We start from the raw sequence: 16,354 nt of genomic DNA, 5'->3' as shown, positions 1-16,354 counted from the left end.
CCAAATAATTGCACACTTAACAGGCAATAAATGTATTGTATGAAGATATTAGGGTGTCGGTAGAAGAAGTGTTGTTCATGTTTTTAGGCTGGGGTACCCGCAGGGACGCCAAGTTCCATGAAGAAGTGGCTAGTCCACTTCCCCCTACGGGGATAAAAACAAAACTAGCCTGTCTTCAATAGCCAAGCCGCGCGACTTGTAAACTTGTAGGAGCAATCACAGATGGCGCTTTCTTTTCTTACCAACAATCATTACCTTTAAAAGTAAAGTAATTGCCTATTTTTTCACGCGGGACTTTAAATCCAACTACCAATTAGGTGTCATGGACGGAGGCGACTAGCAAACATACTTTACTATAAATTTCCCATATTAACCATTAAAGGTATAGACCGGAGAATATAGCCTAGTACCGCAATACATCTTAGCTTTGCAGGCCTAGCCTCTAACCGCTCGGCTACCGTGGCGACTAGCAAACATACTTTACTGCAAATTTCTCATATTAACCATTAAAGGTATAGTCTGGGGAATATAACCTAGTACCGCAATACATCTTAGCTTTGCGGGTCTAGCCTCTAACCGTTCGGCTATCGTGGCGACTAGCAAACATACTTTACTGCAAATTTCTCATATTAACCATTAAAGGTACAGACCGGGGAATATAGCCTAGTACCGCAATACATCTTAGCTTTGCAGGCCTAGCCTCTAACCGCTCGGCTACCGTGGCGACTAGCAAACATACTTTACTGCAAATTTCTCATATTAACCATTAAAGGTATAGACCGGAGAATATAGCCTAGTACCGCAATACATCTTAGCTTTGCAGGCCTAGCCTCTAACCGCTCGGCTACCGTGGCGACTAGCAAACATACTTTACTGCAAATTTCTCATATTAACCATTAAAGGTATAGTCTGGGGAATATAACCTAGTACCGCAATACATCTTAGCTTTGCGGGTCTAGCCTCTAACCGTTCGGCTATCGTGGCGACTAGCAAACATACTTTACTGCAAATTTCTCATATTAACCATTAAAGGTACAGACCGGGGAATATAGCCTAGTACCGCAATACATCTTTGCTTTGCGGGTCTAGCCTCTAACCGCTCGGTTACCGTGGCGCCTCAACCTTTAAAAATTATGATAAAGGGAAATAGGGGGAGTTTTTTTTTGTAAATTCCCATAAAAGATAATCTGGGGTGAGAAAAATTGGAATGAAAAACACACAAACTCACAAAGTTTTTTTTTTTTTTGACATTTGAAATACTGTCTAATATCATTGCGGGAAATTAATTACTTTGGATGGAAAGAGAGAGAAATAAAGGATCCTATAACTTTGTAGCTTGTTGAAAATGGGTTGTTGAAATGATGGGTCATTTTGGCAGGATATGGTGGTAGGCAAGGTTGGGGGAGGAAATGAATGGACATTTCTTCATAAATCTGTTGGCACATTAGACCGCCGGCCGGCTGTAATAAAAGCTATTTCACCAGGACATACGAACACAACCGGGACAGAGCTTGGGTGGGAAAAAAAGAAGAAAGGAAATGGTGACAAAAATAATAATAGAAAATAGTGAAGCTCACAGCAGACAGAATAAAAATCTCCATCATCTTTTCACAGTTGAATTTGTGCCAAAAATTGGCATACCTAAAGTGTCCCCGGACATAATTGTACAGTTAAAAATGTATTAAAAAAAGGAAGTAAAAAAAAATAGTTAAAAGCAAAGTGGCATTGTTGGGGGGGGGGTATCCCAGATTTCCTGCCACTCTAACCTTTATTACCTGCCGTAAAGGGCTAGTTCACAAGTGTCGTTTGTCATTCATCCTCCACCGCACGTCCTAAAAAAAGGGACTAGGCCCCAGAATAAAGGGCTAGAAGTGTGCCGGCAATTTGACAACAAACTTGGAAGGGCTTATTTCCACATTTTAACAGCAAGAAAACACTGACCCTGACTAGCAACACACAGTCCTTTTCCGGCAGTTGTACTAAGCTTGATACTTATGCCACGAAGCTGAGTGAGAGAGATTAGTATGGATTTCCTGTTTACAAACAAGTTTTTCCACGTAAAATTAGTCATAAATTTGTTTCCTAACTTAGTGAATAATACCTCTATTTACAGCTTCGCTGATGACACTGCCATTCTCACCACACACTATGACCCTATCCTCGCAGTACGCTCACTACAGTTCCACCTTCACTCCTTGGTTAGAAAACTGGCGTATAAAAATTAACCTAACTAAGTCTAAACACATAGTCTGCACACTCCACCACCTGACTTCTTACATCATACACCTATCCCACCAGCCGACCATGTGCGGTACCTTGGGAATCTACCTAGACAAGAGACTTACCTGGAACCCCCATACAAGACTTAAACGTACCGAACTAAACAAACGATACAAACTTCTAGCCAGACTACTCGCTCAAACGCTCAAAACTCTCACTGCAGAAACAAACGACGACTCTATACAGCTCTTCTCACACCAGTATGGACTCGAACTTTACGGAATAGCTAATAGACTGTGCAAACACTCCATTCCAAAATACTCCGCCGCATAGTAGACGCTCCATTCTATGTTAGCAACCACACAATACACACAGATCTCCAAATTCCACTCATCTCCGAGAACTTGCCAAAATCCGATATAAAAATTTTCATCAAAAACTCTCATTTCATCCCAACCCTTTAGCTGCAAACTTGTCTTTCAACTACGCTACCCTCCAATCCTCGAAGATGACGGCTGAGGCGCCGTTGGTCCCGTGACCAACTCTGGGTGACTAATGGCGGCCATCACTGGATGACCGTCATTCACGTCTGCCACGCTATTTATTTATACATTTATCGCATTTACTTATTGTACCCTTTAGGTACAGGGGTAAATTTCATTAAAATGATAAATAAAAATAAAATAAAAACAGTGAAAATTAAAACTCCTTTTCCTTGAACAAAAGGGCTATTTTTAATTAGTAATCTTCCTTGAACGATTTATTTGTTCAGAATCACAGTTTAACGATTAATCGATAAAGGATCAAAGTAAGAATCGAATTTCTTGCCGTGAGAATTGCCGTGCGTGTAGAGCTAGGAAAAGTGAAGCTTCAGCTACTTTTTCTATTTAATTTTCATTTGGAAAATAAAATATAGAGATCAACTTTATTGACTTGGTGGCATTTTTCTCACTTGATTTAGTAGAGTTATCCTAAAAACTTTTAGAATAATCACTAGGGTTCCCTCATGAAAAGTTAGTTTAGACACGTTGGAAAACTCTCTCGAATTTAAATATTATTCACATTCTCTACGGGAAATTGCCTAACTAATTTACCATCTTTATTTATTCGGCCAAAAAATAAGATAAAGATAAAATGTAATAATGACCATTAAATTATTTTTACTTTATTTAACTAAAGGGAAAAATTGGGATCATGCTAAATTTGGGAAATTGTAAATTCTAACCGGAAATATCCTGGAAAGTCGGAAATAAGTTTAAAGGAAAATGAAGATGAACAAAAAAGAAAAAAAATGAGAGAGAATGCGAAAGGAAGTAGACAAGAAGAATACGGTTATAGGCCATGCCAATGCCATCTAAAAACAGCACTATAATACGTATTTCTTCCTGTGCAAGAAGAAGCATCATTGCTCCTCTCTCTGCAGCCACAGTGCATTACCGTGTTACACTTGACAGAGGACGAATGGCCTGGAGGAGATTTGGACAGCCGGTCCAGTCAATAGCTCCCTCTCTCTCTTTCACACGCTTTCCCCAGCCGCTTTTCTTTTGTGCTCACTATTTTAACAGGAAAGTGAAAAATGGCCAACCAATTTTTCACAATATAAAAAAAAGAGTATATTATGAGAAAATTTTAAAAAATTGTATCAAATAAATTTTGTGTGTTTTTCTTTTTGGTTTTCCCAGGTTTTCTTTTGTACTCCTTTTCTTTTCTCTCTCTTACTCGTGGTGAGTTCAAATGATTAGTTAAAGAGTTTTCACCATTGTTACATATTTCCCCAAACAGATCCTTGTATTTGTATGTCAGTCTTTTTTACAAATGTGTCTTCAATACAAATTAAAGTCGCAAAAACGCAATGAGTTCAAAAATCGATATGAAAATGAACCTATGACGTCTTTACTAAAAAAAACAAAAAAACTGTGCCTGTGTCATGGACACGGCCGTGTGTTGTACGTGAATACGTTTACGGAACGGGTTATATTTTTTATATAAAATATTTTTATTTATGTATTTAGAATGAAACAATGTATCTTCATAATCGGCAGTCTGTATAGTCCGTTGTCGATTTAGAAGCGATTTCATCATACACTTGCATAATTTCAACCGGCCCCAGCTGCAGATGTACTGACACCGTCGTTGATCCGCTCGGCCGCATTCATTCTTTTACGTTCCCGGCACAGCTTGACTCGGTCATATGGTGTTTTATTATTACCATTCGATTGTTCTTGAGAAGCCCTTTCCAACCGTATACGATCTCTGTATTTGGTTTTGCCTTTTCGACGCGTAATAGGCCGACATTATATATTTTTGATAATATTTTTTTATTCTAACACCTTATTATATACACTGTCACTATTTTACACTAATGTTTTATACACAATCGATAGATAGATAGGATAGATCGATAGACTGCGACGACAGCTGACGATTAAAACTTAAACGAACATCGTAGCTTCTCCGATTCAAAAGTTATACTAATTGCAAATCTCGCAGCAAAATGATCTCAAAATGGCGGCGCTTCGCCCTCCACCGCGCGCGATGCGTCACAGTCCTCGCTTATCGTAATGAATTCTTTGATCCTTTAGCTATCCAGTGGTCGAATTTAAATTTTGGATATAGACGATAGATTCGAAACTATAATGCCAAACTGTATCCCCTGATTTTGTTATCATTAGGTTTTTTGGATTGCCTCCATATGATAGCAAATTTAAAGACGTATTCACGTCAAAAAACTGCCAACAAACCGGAAATCTCAGTATTTGACGCGTTCTCAATAACGGATACCTACAACTCTTTAGCTCCTTGTACTCTTGAAGCAGTTAAACATAAAGTACGTGATATATATATTTATTTTTATTTAAACTGAAAATAAATCTCAAAGAGATTATTAAACTACAGTAGAATTCTAATTACAGAAGTAAAATTGCGTTAATTTTTTTTTAAAAAAGAGATAAAGAGCATGTAAATTTATTCATGGGAATGAAAACTTAAATAATTTATTATTTTATGTATTCATATATGCACACATAGTACATAGTATATTTATTTTATTTATTTTTTATTATTATTTAATAAGGTTTATTCAATTTTCTTTTTTAATTAAAATTAATTTGATTTATTATTACTTTGTGCTGTAAATTTGGAAGTTTACTTTTTTAGAATATTCTAAAAACTGGAATTAAGAGTTGATGATTCTTAATTAATGCCTTAATTAATTACTGTAGATTTAATATTTACTTTTATTTTTTATTTTTAATGTAATTTCATTTTTTTAGGTTCAACGCCATCAAAGATCTTTAGTACCTTCATAGTGGGTTCTCAGAAGATAGAAGTATATTGCCAGCTAATTTCGAATTGTCGCGCCTTCATATCCGGTTTAGGAAAATGGATTATATATATATATATATATATATATAAAATTTATATTTTACGCTTATTTATTAAAACATCGAGAATCAAGCCCAGAATCATGGCAAAAAAAAGGACTCTGTTTTGTAGGGCATGATTCTGAATATCAATTCTTTGAAGAAAATTAAAGTAAAAAAAAAATTAATTTAAAAAAAGGGTTACCAACATAGTCTTCGCCTTTAAACTCGATTAAGTGATGGATGAAAGGGTGTCGGAGGACAGTAAAATCCCGAATGTCAGTGAAGAAGAGTCGCGTTGTGACCTAGGATACTAGCTGTTGGATGTAGACTAAATTTGGTAAAATATTTCCTGATTTGTCTCATCTAATTCTCAAACAACCCTTTATAACAGGGGATGTCAAACTGACGGCCCCCTGAGGTATTTTCTTGTGGTCCACCATCTACTGAAATAAAATGACAATAACAAAAATTGTTATGAGAAAAATAGCGCTTATGGGAGATTGAGGTAATACCGTATATACACCATTTCCCTTCCTTGTTAACCGTTTAACTACTGAAACCGAGTAAACACGTGGCCCAGTGCCTTACCTGAAGGCCACTGGGCTTGTGGTAACGCAATGACTACCTCAGGCGACTTTTAGAAGCGATACGTCTGTCCGCTACTCTCAGTGGAATTCCAGAATGATTCGGCTTTTAAAAGACGAAGTAGGAATTCCCAAAATATATTCTTATTTATGTGAGAAATATCCAAAAATGTTTGCTGTACAAATGTTTGGAGATACGTACTTGTGTGAGCAACTATTTCCGTACAGGAAATTAAGTAAAACGGAAAAACAGCAGATCAAGATCGAGACTGGATATATATATATCTATTTGCCTTAATCAAGATTGTCTGCTCTCAGTCTCTGAGAATCCCCAGATATTGGAAAACTAGGGAAAATATGTTGTAAATATGTTTATGGCCGGCGTGAATCTTGCCTGTTTTTGCACCAAGTGGCCCGTGGTTGAATTGAGTTTAACACCCCCTGCTTTATATAATTTGGGTTCCCCTGGGAAAGAATGTTGCCAATGATGTTCAATGATGTCAGCTTCATTATCCCTCGCTAATACTGTACCCTCCCATATCTTTTCTATTATTATTACTACAGAAGGAACAAACGGAAAATGTGCTCTACTTGGCAACGAATACCACAGGTTTATAACGCTTTTCTCTTTTCACAAACAAATACTATATAATATATATATATATATATAAGATAAAATTTTCCTCCTCAAATGAACTACATCAAATAGCGTTTCACTTTAAACAGGAAATGAAAGAGGAATGTAAATCGACCTAAAGTAGTAATATATAAGGAATGGGAAGAAAATTTTCCGGTTGCAGAGAATCGAAAGCGAACTAACAGAAAGAAAGGAAATGGAGGTTTAAAATAAAAGAAGAAAATCTAAAACAGTTGGAAGGAAAACTGTCTGAAGCCCTTTTTTTTTTTTATTTTATTTTTCTTTTCCGTTTCATTCTCCCCCCTCCCACGGCCAGTGCAATAATAACAAATACATACGCACAAGTTTTGTCTCTATGTTTGGTATGTGGCATTTGCAGAGAATTATCGATGTGTAGTTTTGATAAGCGGATGCAATGTGACAACTTGGAAACATACTTACGTACACCTTTCGTTTCTTAACAACCAACACATTTATTTACGGAAACAAACGTGACATATAAACCTACATACACACTAATAGAACATCCTGCGATATATATATATATATATATTTTTAGAAAATGGAAAAAGTTGACAAATCAGTATTTTTCTTCTTCTAAGGATGTTTTTTCCTTTTTTCTATTATTATTCTCTGCAACTACTGGAAAAGTATTGTGGATCGTGTAAAATTTTCTATATAGACTTTTCAATATTTCCCACGAAGTGGTTTTTTTTTTTTTTATTTTTTATCTTAGTGTGAAGAAAAACAAAAGAAAATGTATGAAGCTGAAACTTTATATTTTCACTAGAAAAACAATTTTCACGAAATTCTATTTCATTTTCGCATGAAATTCATGAAAATCTGTAACATTTATTTGAAATATTTTTAACGTAGAATCCCCCCGCGAAGGTCCCGGGTTCGAATCCAGCTGCTGACCCATAGATTTTCTCTTCCTAGGAGCTTCTTACAGCTCACTGTCCGGTGAACGGTAGAAATTAACGTAAAACTTACCAGCTTAAGAAAAGACTTCTGTACTTTACTACACTAATCAAGCTTTCCTCTACTAGCTAAGACAGGAGCACAGCTCAACTCTACCGTAAGGTTCATAGATGAGCCCAAGATGTGTGTAGCAGACAAGGATGTTGAAATATATATCCAGCAGACCTCTTCGTTCGAAGCCACCTTTGCTTTAATCCCTACCATCTCCCTCCACAACCATCATCCTTAGCCAGCCGTCTGTCTGAGTTTTTACTGTACATAGAAACAAATTACCATAAATTCAATTAAATAAAAAGCAAAACTTTTACATAAAAAAGAAAAACGAGAAAATTGCGTAAAAATTAAAATAAGTTAATAACTAGAACTAGCTGTCCTTATATACGATTAGTATTTTCTTTAATTTACCTTAATATAGTCTTAATATAGTCTTTATTCCTGTTTGTACAAATCGTGACTCCATCTGTAATGGAAAACAAAGCATACGTTTTTAGAATATGAACTTAGGATATGTACTTAAGTAGACCAAAATTTATATATAAGGATAACCTTTTTCTACATTTTCCTGTAATACCTATATAGTATAAATGTATAAACACCAGAAAATGGAAAAACTTGGGAAATGAGTAAAGCAAGTTGTTTTCTTCCAGTCGGTTTTCCTTTTTTCTCACGTATATATATATATTGCACATCATAGTTTTTCTTCCAGAACTAAAAAAAGAAAAATGTTATTTAGACAGATTAAACTTAAAAAAAAAAGATAGAGAGAGAAAAACCTAGAGTTTTCCGGCTCTAGCTGTTTTTATCCAATCCTCGTTGTCCTTTAGTAAAACTAGGACTCAGCGTGAAGTGTACAGCAACTGTGTGGGTGCACAAAGAACAAAACAAAACTAGAAGAGTAGTAGGCAAAAAGAATAGGAAATAAGAAGAAAAGAAGAAAAAAGAAAAAGAAAAAGAAAAGCTAAACCAAGACATGATGGTTTGGGAAAGTGGAAAATTCTCAAGGATTTCCTAGTTGTGAATACGTGGCGGGTAGTTGGAAATGAGTTAGTCACCAGTGTAATCTCATTCTTTTTCTAGTTTTTCCTGTCTTTATTTAACCAACACTACAAACAAGTGAAGGAAACGGAGCGAAAAGTTTACATCAAGAAACGAGGACATCCGCTCTTTTAGAAGAGCGTGACTGCTACCAAGTGTTTGGTCTAATTAAACTACAGGGGCATTGATTAAGATATTTATTATCATTTTTCTGGTAGTTATTTCTTTCAGGTCTTAATTTCCACTAATTAACTTTTTATTTATCGAATAAAGTACTGTAATGGCTATTTTTGCAGGTGGGCTTTACGTCCAACTACCAAATTAGGTGTCGTGGACGGAGGCGACTAGTAAACTTACCTTACTGTAAATTTCTTTTATTAACCATTAAAGGTATAGACCGGGGAATATAGCCTAGTACCGCAATACATCTTAGCTTTGCGGGTCTAGCCTCTAACCGCTCGGCTATCGTGGCGACTAGCAAACATTCTTTACAGCAAATTTCTCATATTAATCATTAAAGGTATAGACAGCGGAATATAGCCTAGTACCGCAACACATCTTAGCTTTGTGGGTCTAGCCTCTAACCGCCCGGCTATCGTGGCGACTAGCAAACATACTTTACTGTAAATTTCTCATATTAACCATTAAAGGTATAGACAGCGAAATATAGCCTAGTACCGCAATACATCTTAGCTTTGCGGGTCTAGCCTCTAACCGCTCGGCTACCGTGGCGACTAGCTAACATACTTTACTGCAAATTTCCCATATCAACCCATTAAAGGTATAGGCCGGCGAATATAGACTAGTACCGCAATACATCATAGCTTTGCGGGTCTAGCATCTAACCGCTCAGCTACCATGGCCTTATTAATCGAATATGTCTTGATATTATAAACAATTTTCTAATTGAGAACAGCCTGTTTGATTCCAAACTACACGAGTTCATAAATAGCGGCCATGACCTTCCAAAAATGATAACTGTGCAGAAGAATGCAATCATAGTGATCTTATCATGTTCTGCGCAAAACTAAGTAGGAAAGAAAGTGAAAAAGAAACATTACTCTTGAATGTCGCCTGAGGATGAAAAGGCAAACAGCCTTTCCTTTCCACTTATCAGGGCATTGTGGACTTCCTCATAGAGCCCTAGGGAAGAGAAGCTGTCTAGTTATTAGATTTTGGATTAGAATATATCTTTACTGGAGATACTGCAGAGTGAAAAGTTAAATGCCAGCAAGTGGGTTATTCCTAAGTGCCAGCTTACTATTCCTTTGCGGTTTCCCAAGAGAGCCTGAGAGGTTGCCAGAAATAAAGAGATTTACTTTCTCACTAGAACACGACAAACCTTTATAATATCTCCCATCAAGAAAGAAAAATGCATTCCTCCTGGGTTATTTCTTAGTAGCCGGTCCAACTCTCTTCCTAGACCCATGCTGGAGGCTTGGTTTCCCCTAATTTGTGGTTTGAAAAATCTGGAAAGCGTTTGAAGAGTTGCATTAGAGAGTTTGTTATCCCTGATTCTCACAGCCCTTCCTAAAACTTTCCAAGTAAGCCTTGCTTGAGCTTGAGTTCATTCATCACCAGGGTAATAAGAGTGCTTTAGAGTTTCTCCTGACACGCCTGGAGGAGAAGCTCAAAATAGATCTAATTTAGAGTCAATTTAGGATAGATTTAAAATGTAGAATCAATTGTTTTAGGGCAGTTCCTGAGGAGGAGCTGGGTTAAGTTTCGCTCTAAATTTATATTTTAGTCTAATGTACGGTTCTACAAACTCTGTAATTTTGGTACTAATTTAATACCATTCAAATGTTCGAAATTTGTAGGAAATTTGTTGGTTTAGAACCTTGGGAATTGTAGCAGGAGTAATTCATATGGGTGTTCTCACCAGAGCATACACGTAACAATTTTTTTTCTCCCATATCTGCCAGGAACGATGGCTAAAGTTGGTATTTTATTCATTTTCCTGGAAAAAAAAATGAATGGAAAGAAAGTTATAACCATTGAGTTATAATTTAAAAGTGTGACTATATTTCCACCCTCGTCACGTAGGTTAGCCCAAGTGTGAGCCGACGACAGGAGCGCCTACCTTCTTGGACTCGGCGCCACAATCTTCCTCCAAGATGGCCGACGCATATCCTAAGATGGAAACTTCTGAATCTTTTTTTTTACTTCTTCGTCACCTCACATAGAAAAGAGATAAAAAAAAATTCTGTTTTACTTTTATTTTTTTTGGGAATATTTATGAAGATAACCAAAAAGTGGGAATCGATAGGAAGAATATCAATTGAAATTCAGTTAGAGACCTTATTTTCAACCGGAATTAACATCGATTTATTTTTCGCTAGACTAAATTTGTCTGACGTATATAATGCTAAGAAGTGCAATCAGCTGACGGATTTTATTATCGTCATAATATTAGAGAGTTATTTTTCTTTAGAAATAAAACAGTATTTATTCGATACACTATCAATAAAGGTCTCTCTAATATATACGTAGGGAAATTTAGGGCCTATCTTACGGCGACATAATCTATTAAGGTCAGATAAAAAGTTTTAACGCTTCGCCTTCATTTGCCCTCAAACTCCAAAAAACTCCAAACACGAATACGCACCACCAAATAACTGGTCGCCATTATTGAATCTGTCACTTAGCAGGGCATTGTGAATTCCTCATAGAGCCCTAGGGTAAGAGAAACTGTCTAGTTATTAGATTTTGGATTAGAATCCAAAATATCTTTTCTGGAGACACTGCAGAGTGGAAAGATTGAATACTGCATATCTATAGGGCACTGTAGACATAGAAAACTTCTCCGGAAGCTTAACAGTGAATGGGTTCAATCATTGTATAGACTAACTGGAGCAGAGAAATAAATACCTCTTATATCCTGTCTGGGGTAGCATTACAATCGCAAGTTAAGGGTATAAAATCAAGAAAAGACTCTGATGATGGAGAAACCCTAGAACATGCAAAAGGAAGTGGTTTCTTCTATTTGACTCAAAAGAGAAAGCCGTAACCTCTACTAGCTACAATGCCTTAGCTACCGCCTCATTTTTCTAACCTAATACAAATCGGAAATAATGTTTATGGTTACTAATAGGGAAATCTAATGTTTTCCCTAAATATTATGAAAACCCTAAATTATTAGCCTTATTAATGGAAACTATTTTCCTTAAAGTTGTTGAATTTCCTCAAATAAATAATAATAAAAAAAAAATAGACGAGAAAATTATATTTTAACAACAATAATATACTAGAAAATGTATGTAGGGAAAATTTCCACGACATTTTCCAAGGATTAGAAGAGAGAGGAATTGGTGGAAGACGAAGAGAGAGTTTTGGTCATAATATAATTTAATGCCTAATTGAATAAACACGCAGAATAACAGCCTAGAGAAGGCGACGTAGAGAATGACTAAAAGCGCCAACAACGACGTTAGCACAACGACGATGGTAAATAGCGTTATCACAAAATTCCCTGTCCCGCTAATCTGGGTTATAATCTAGAAAAGCTAGCTATAAATCAGAGGAGGAAACGCCGGGGATTGAAGGGGAAAAGCGACGACGAGTCACGTACTAGGCGTCATTTCTTGAAGACTGCTAATTGGCTGGCAAATTGGCCTGAGAATGAATTGAATGCGAATAATGATTTAATACCAGAAGAGCGAGAGAGAGAGAGAGATATTCGAACTAAAATTAAATTCCCTTTTTCAAAACGTGAAGATAATTAACAAAAACGATTTTGGTATTACTGAAGACTATCGTTTACTTTTTTTAAACAACTCAGCGTTGAGTAGTGGTGATTATTTTAGATTAAATTAGACTTGGGAATTTCTAGAGTTGTATTCTAGACTCAGCAGCTAAAATAAGCTCACTAAAAGACCCATTGTAGAACATTTACTTCTGATCTCTATGAAATATTTGAGAAAATGTTAGGAAATATTTTAAACAAGTACTTAAAAAAAAAATTCATATAGTTTGTATTTACTCCAAATTACAGTTTCACACACAACTACTCTGTTGAAAAAGATAAGAATGTGAATAAGCCTTAACAACCCTTTGAACCCACAAACAGATAATCCTTATATCTGAATTAGGTAGGTATTAACTAGGTGCCTAACAAATAAACTTCCCTTATCTGTTAGACTTGGTTTCAAAATTTTCTACTGAACCCCATTTTGAAACTAAGCAAATTAGACTCCGCCTGGAGCCTGACTTGTAGTATTTAACATCAAGAAACTCCAGAGAACAATACAGAACAAAGTTCTCAGACTCTCCACGACGCACTACATTGACTCACTCCACGGAGACTGCATCCATTATCCCTTGGTACACTCCTATATCCAAAATCGTCTACTGAAACTTCTTTCCATCCTAGACTGCCATTACAATCCACTCTGTCGCGACATAGCCTCCTACAGATCCTTCCACAACATCCAGACACAGAAGAATAAAACATATCCTACTCTTTCTACATTAAAAAAAACTTTCTGCACTAGCTGCAGGTTTTCCTCTCCTTTTTTCCCTGCATTCCAATCCTCCTCACTTAACTTTTCTCTTACTTCACTTAGTTAATTAAGAAGGTTGAAATGTATAATAGATTTACATTTCTATATTTATTTTATGAATAGATTGTATTTATTATAATAAATACTTATTCTATTCTATCCTAAGCAAATTAACCTTCGATTATAAAAATATGTAGTACTTCTTTAAAATATTTCCTAACATTTTCTCAAATACCTATTTCAGAGAGATCAGAAGTAAATGTTTAAAGTGCAATTTTGTAACCTTTGACTTCCTTATTTTAAGACAGCCTGCTTTAAAAATTGTCTGCTGGTCCATCCAAAAAAGAGTTTCCAATGAATTAAACAACTTGATAAACTAACACTATTGAGTGCTCGTGAACACATTTTCTTGCAAAACAAACGTAATTTCTCGTACGAAGGTAAAAGGAATACTGGAAAATGATATACCGTTTGAAAGTCCACATTAGACAAGGAAACTTTTGCATAAAAAGTGGCCAGCACCTAGGTCTGATAATGATCACGTAAGGGCCTAATGAGTTTTCTTCAAAAATTTTCGATTACTTTTATTTTTCCGGTATCCAGGAGGAAGATTGAGGCTGTTTAGAGAACAACTTATGCTTCGAAATGGTGTCAATTTTTAGAAAATTTATCTGTCTTTCTAACCGTGTCAACAAGAATCGAATTCGGACTAAAACATTCTGAGTAATAACATTTTTATGGCAGAAAAGTAATGATTTTTAAAAAAAAATTAAAGTGACGTCACGAACAGTGGAAAATATGAAGTTGGCCAATTGACGTCATTGAACTCCACTTTAGATGTACTACACACAGTAGGCCTATGGACATTACTTACTGGTTCACCCTGTATATGTATATAATATATATTTAAATATTTAAGTACGGTGCTGTAACCCAGAAAAGCAAATTTGAATTTCGTAATATAGCATACCGGAAATTGACGAACGAAATAAATGAATGCTTTGCAAAATAAACGATATCTTCCGGGATATCTACTTGTAATTGTCACTTATAACTGAAAGAAAACAAAATTCGGGCGAGTGTGTCTTCAGGAAGCCACTCTTCACCTTCCTGTTCTCTCTCTCTGTCTAAATGTGGGTGGCCAAGTGGGTGAAGCTGGGCTTCCCGTTGTTGTGTATAAGTGTTCAGTAGACGTTGAACCTGCGACCGGTAATCAACACACCAGAAGTAAGTACTAGATTTTTTTTTTTGTTTTAGCAGAGCATGTACTCCGAAGAAGAAAGATATCGACACAAACTAATTTGAATGTACCATTATTATACTCTTAATTTTCCAATTCGCCCTTCTTTTTTTACAAACCACTGAATTTTCTGAGCAATTTTGTTTTTAAAACCATTTTAACGGTTTGAATTTGAATAAATTATTAAATGTTTAACAACTTTTCGCAAGAATAATTAAATATAATGCAATAAAAACCTTGATTTCATGTTTTGGCAAAACCTAACCTAAACAAAAAACTGGTCATCAATTATTTACATACTGGGTGAACCATGTTGAGTTTATCTTTAACAGCAATATTGTGAAATAGCTGTTAAAATAACGAAGTGGGAAAAAAATCATATGTTATCTCCACCAATGTTTGATTCGTTCTTTAGAAACAAAGCAAAAGAACGAATCTTTCTCGGGACAAAATCACTACAAGTTAATGGATCAGATTTTTGTTTATTTTTTGCAATCATTTTTCTATTTACTAGCAGATGATTGAGAGGTTAGATTGTAGAATCTACTTGGATTATATTCTTAAATAAAGTAGTGTTTATTACACAAAAGTTGTTAGTAGGGGAGCTAAAATTTATAAATGGATCAAACTATGAGACAGCAAATCCTTCATTAATAGTCTTGAACAAAAGTTTGGGAAGCAAGGGAAGAAGACTAGAAGACGGACTTCAAAATATTTCAGGTCATTCTGAGGCCAGAAATCTCTATAACAATTCTCCATAACATACACAAACGTTAGTCGGGTAGCCTCAGGTAGCCGAGCGGTTAGAGGCTAGACCCGCAAAGCTAAGATGTATTGCGGTACTAGGCTATATGCCCCAGTCTATATCTTTAATGGTTAATATGAGAAATTTACAGTAAAGTATGTTTGCTAGCCACCACGATAGCCGGGCGGTTAGAGGCTAGACCCGCAAAGCTAAGATGTATTGCGGTACTAGGCTATATTCCCCGGTCTATACCTTTAATGGTTAATATGAGAAATTTGCTGTAAAGTATGTTTGCTAGTCGCCACGGTAGCCGAGCGGTTAGAGGCTAGACCCGCAAAGCTAAGATGTATTGTGGTACTAGGCTATACTCCCCGGTCTATACCTTTAATGGTTAATATGAGAAATTTGCTGTAAAGTATGTTTGCTAGTCGCCACGGTAGCCGAGCGGTTAGAGGCTAGACCCGCAAAGCTAAGATGTATTGTGGTACTAGGCTATACTCCCCGGTCTATACCTTTAATGGTTAATATGAGAAATTTGCTGTAAAGTATGTTTGCTAGTCGCCACGATAGCCGAGCGGTTAGAGGCTAGACCCGCAAAGCTAAGATGTATTGCGGTGCTAGGCTATATTCCCCGGTCTATACCTTTAATGGTTAATATGAGAAATTTATAGTAAAGTATATATGCCTCCGTACACGACACCTAATTTGGGGTATTTGGATGTAAAGCCAGCCTGAAAAAATAGGCTTTAGTTTACTTTACTTTTATACAAACGTCAGTCAGAAATCTCTCTGTTCGGAAATATTTGATTGATAAATGTTTGATTGTTACACACACAAACTAAAAATAAGTATGAAAGACTAGGTTAAGACAGTGATCAGAGTTTAGTCTAGGGCATAATCCAACTTTTCTAGAACTTCTCTTACAATAGAATATCAACTAGAGTTGTCTTAAAACTGCAATCTTTTTTTTTTTTTTTTTTTTTTAAAAAAATCAGCTACTGGGTCTGACATCTGGTTCGAATTGTAATATAATGTTATGTAAATT

At 36.0% G+C, this 16,354-nt stretch overlaps 2 protein-coding genes across 6 annotated transcripts in view; one reads left to right on the top strand and one right to left on the bottom strand.

Moving 5' to 3' along the window:
• The window catches only part of LOC141454021 (uncharacterized), a 301,530-nt gene that overhangs the window by 52,389 nt on the left and 232,787 nt on the right, over positions 1 to 16,354 (bottom strand). For 4 of the 5 annotated variants that reach the window (XR_012458368.1, XM_074127764.1, XM_074127766.1 and 1 more), the window contains 3 exons: positions 8,334 to 8,495; positions 8,193 to 8,247; positions 7,800 to 8,039 (listed from right to left, as the gene is read on the bottom strand). The gene's annotated coding sequence lies outside the window, so the exon portion shown is untranslated. The remainder of the gene's footprint in view (positions 1 to 7,799; positions 8,040 to 8,192; positions 8,248 to 8,333; positions 8,496 to 16,354) is intronic. The other variant, XM_074127767.1, reaches the window with a different exon arrangement.
• LOC141454022 (uncharacterized) overlaps positions 14,507 to 16,354 on the top strand; it is an 82,946-nt gene continuing 81,098 nt past the window's right edge. The window contains exon 1 of the mRNA XM_074127768.1: positions 14,507 to 14,551. The gene's annotated coding sequence lies outside the window, so the exon portion shown is untranslated. The remainder of the gene's footprint in view (positions 14,552 to 16,354) is intronic.

The sequence above is a fragment of the Rhodnius prolixus genome, unplaced genomic scaffold, assembly GCF_049639745.1.
Source record: "Rhodnius prolixus isolate KJV_2025 unplaced genomic scaffold, Rpr scaffold_9, whole genome shotgun sequence".
Lineage (NCBI taxonomy): Eukaryota > Metazoa > Arthropoda > Insecta > Hemiptera > Reduviidae > Rhodnius > Rhodnius prolixus.
The sequence above is the reverse complement of the archived record's forward strand: the minus strand, read 5'-3'. Positions and strand labels throughout refer to the sequence as shown.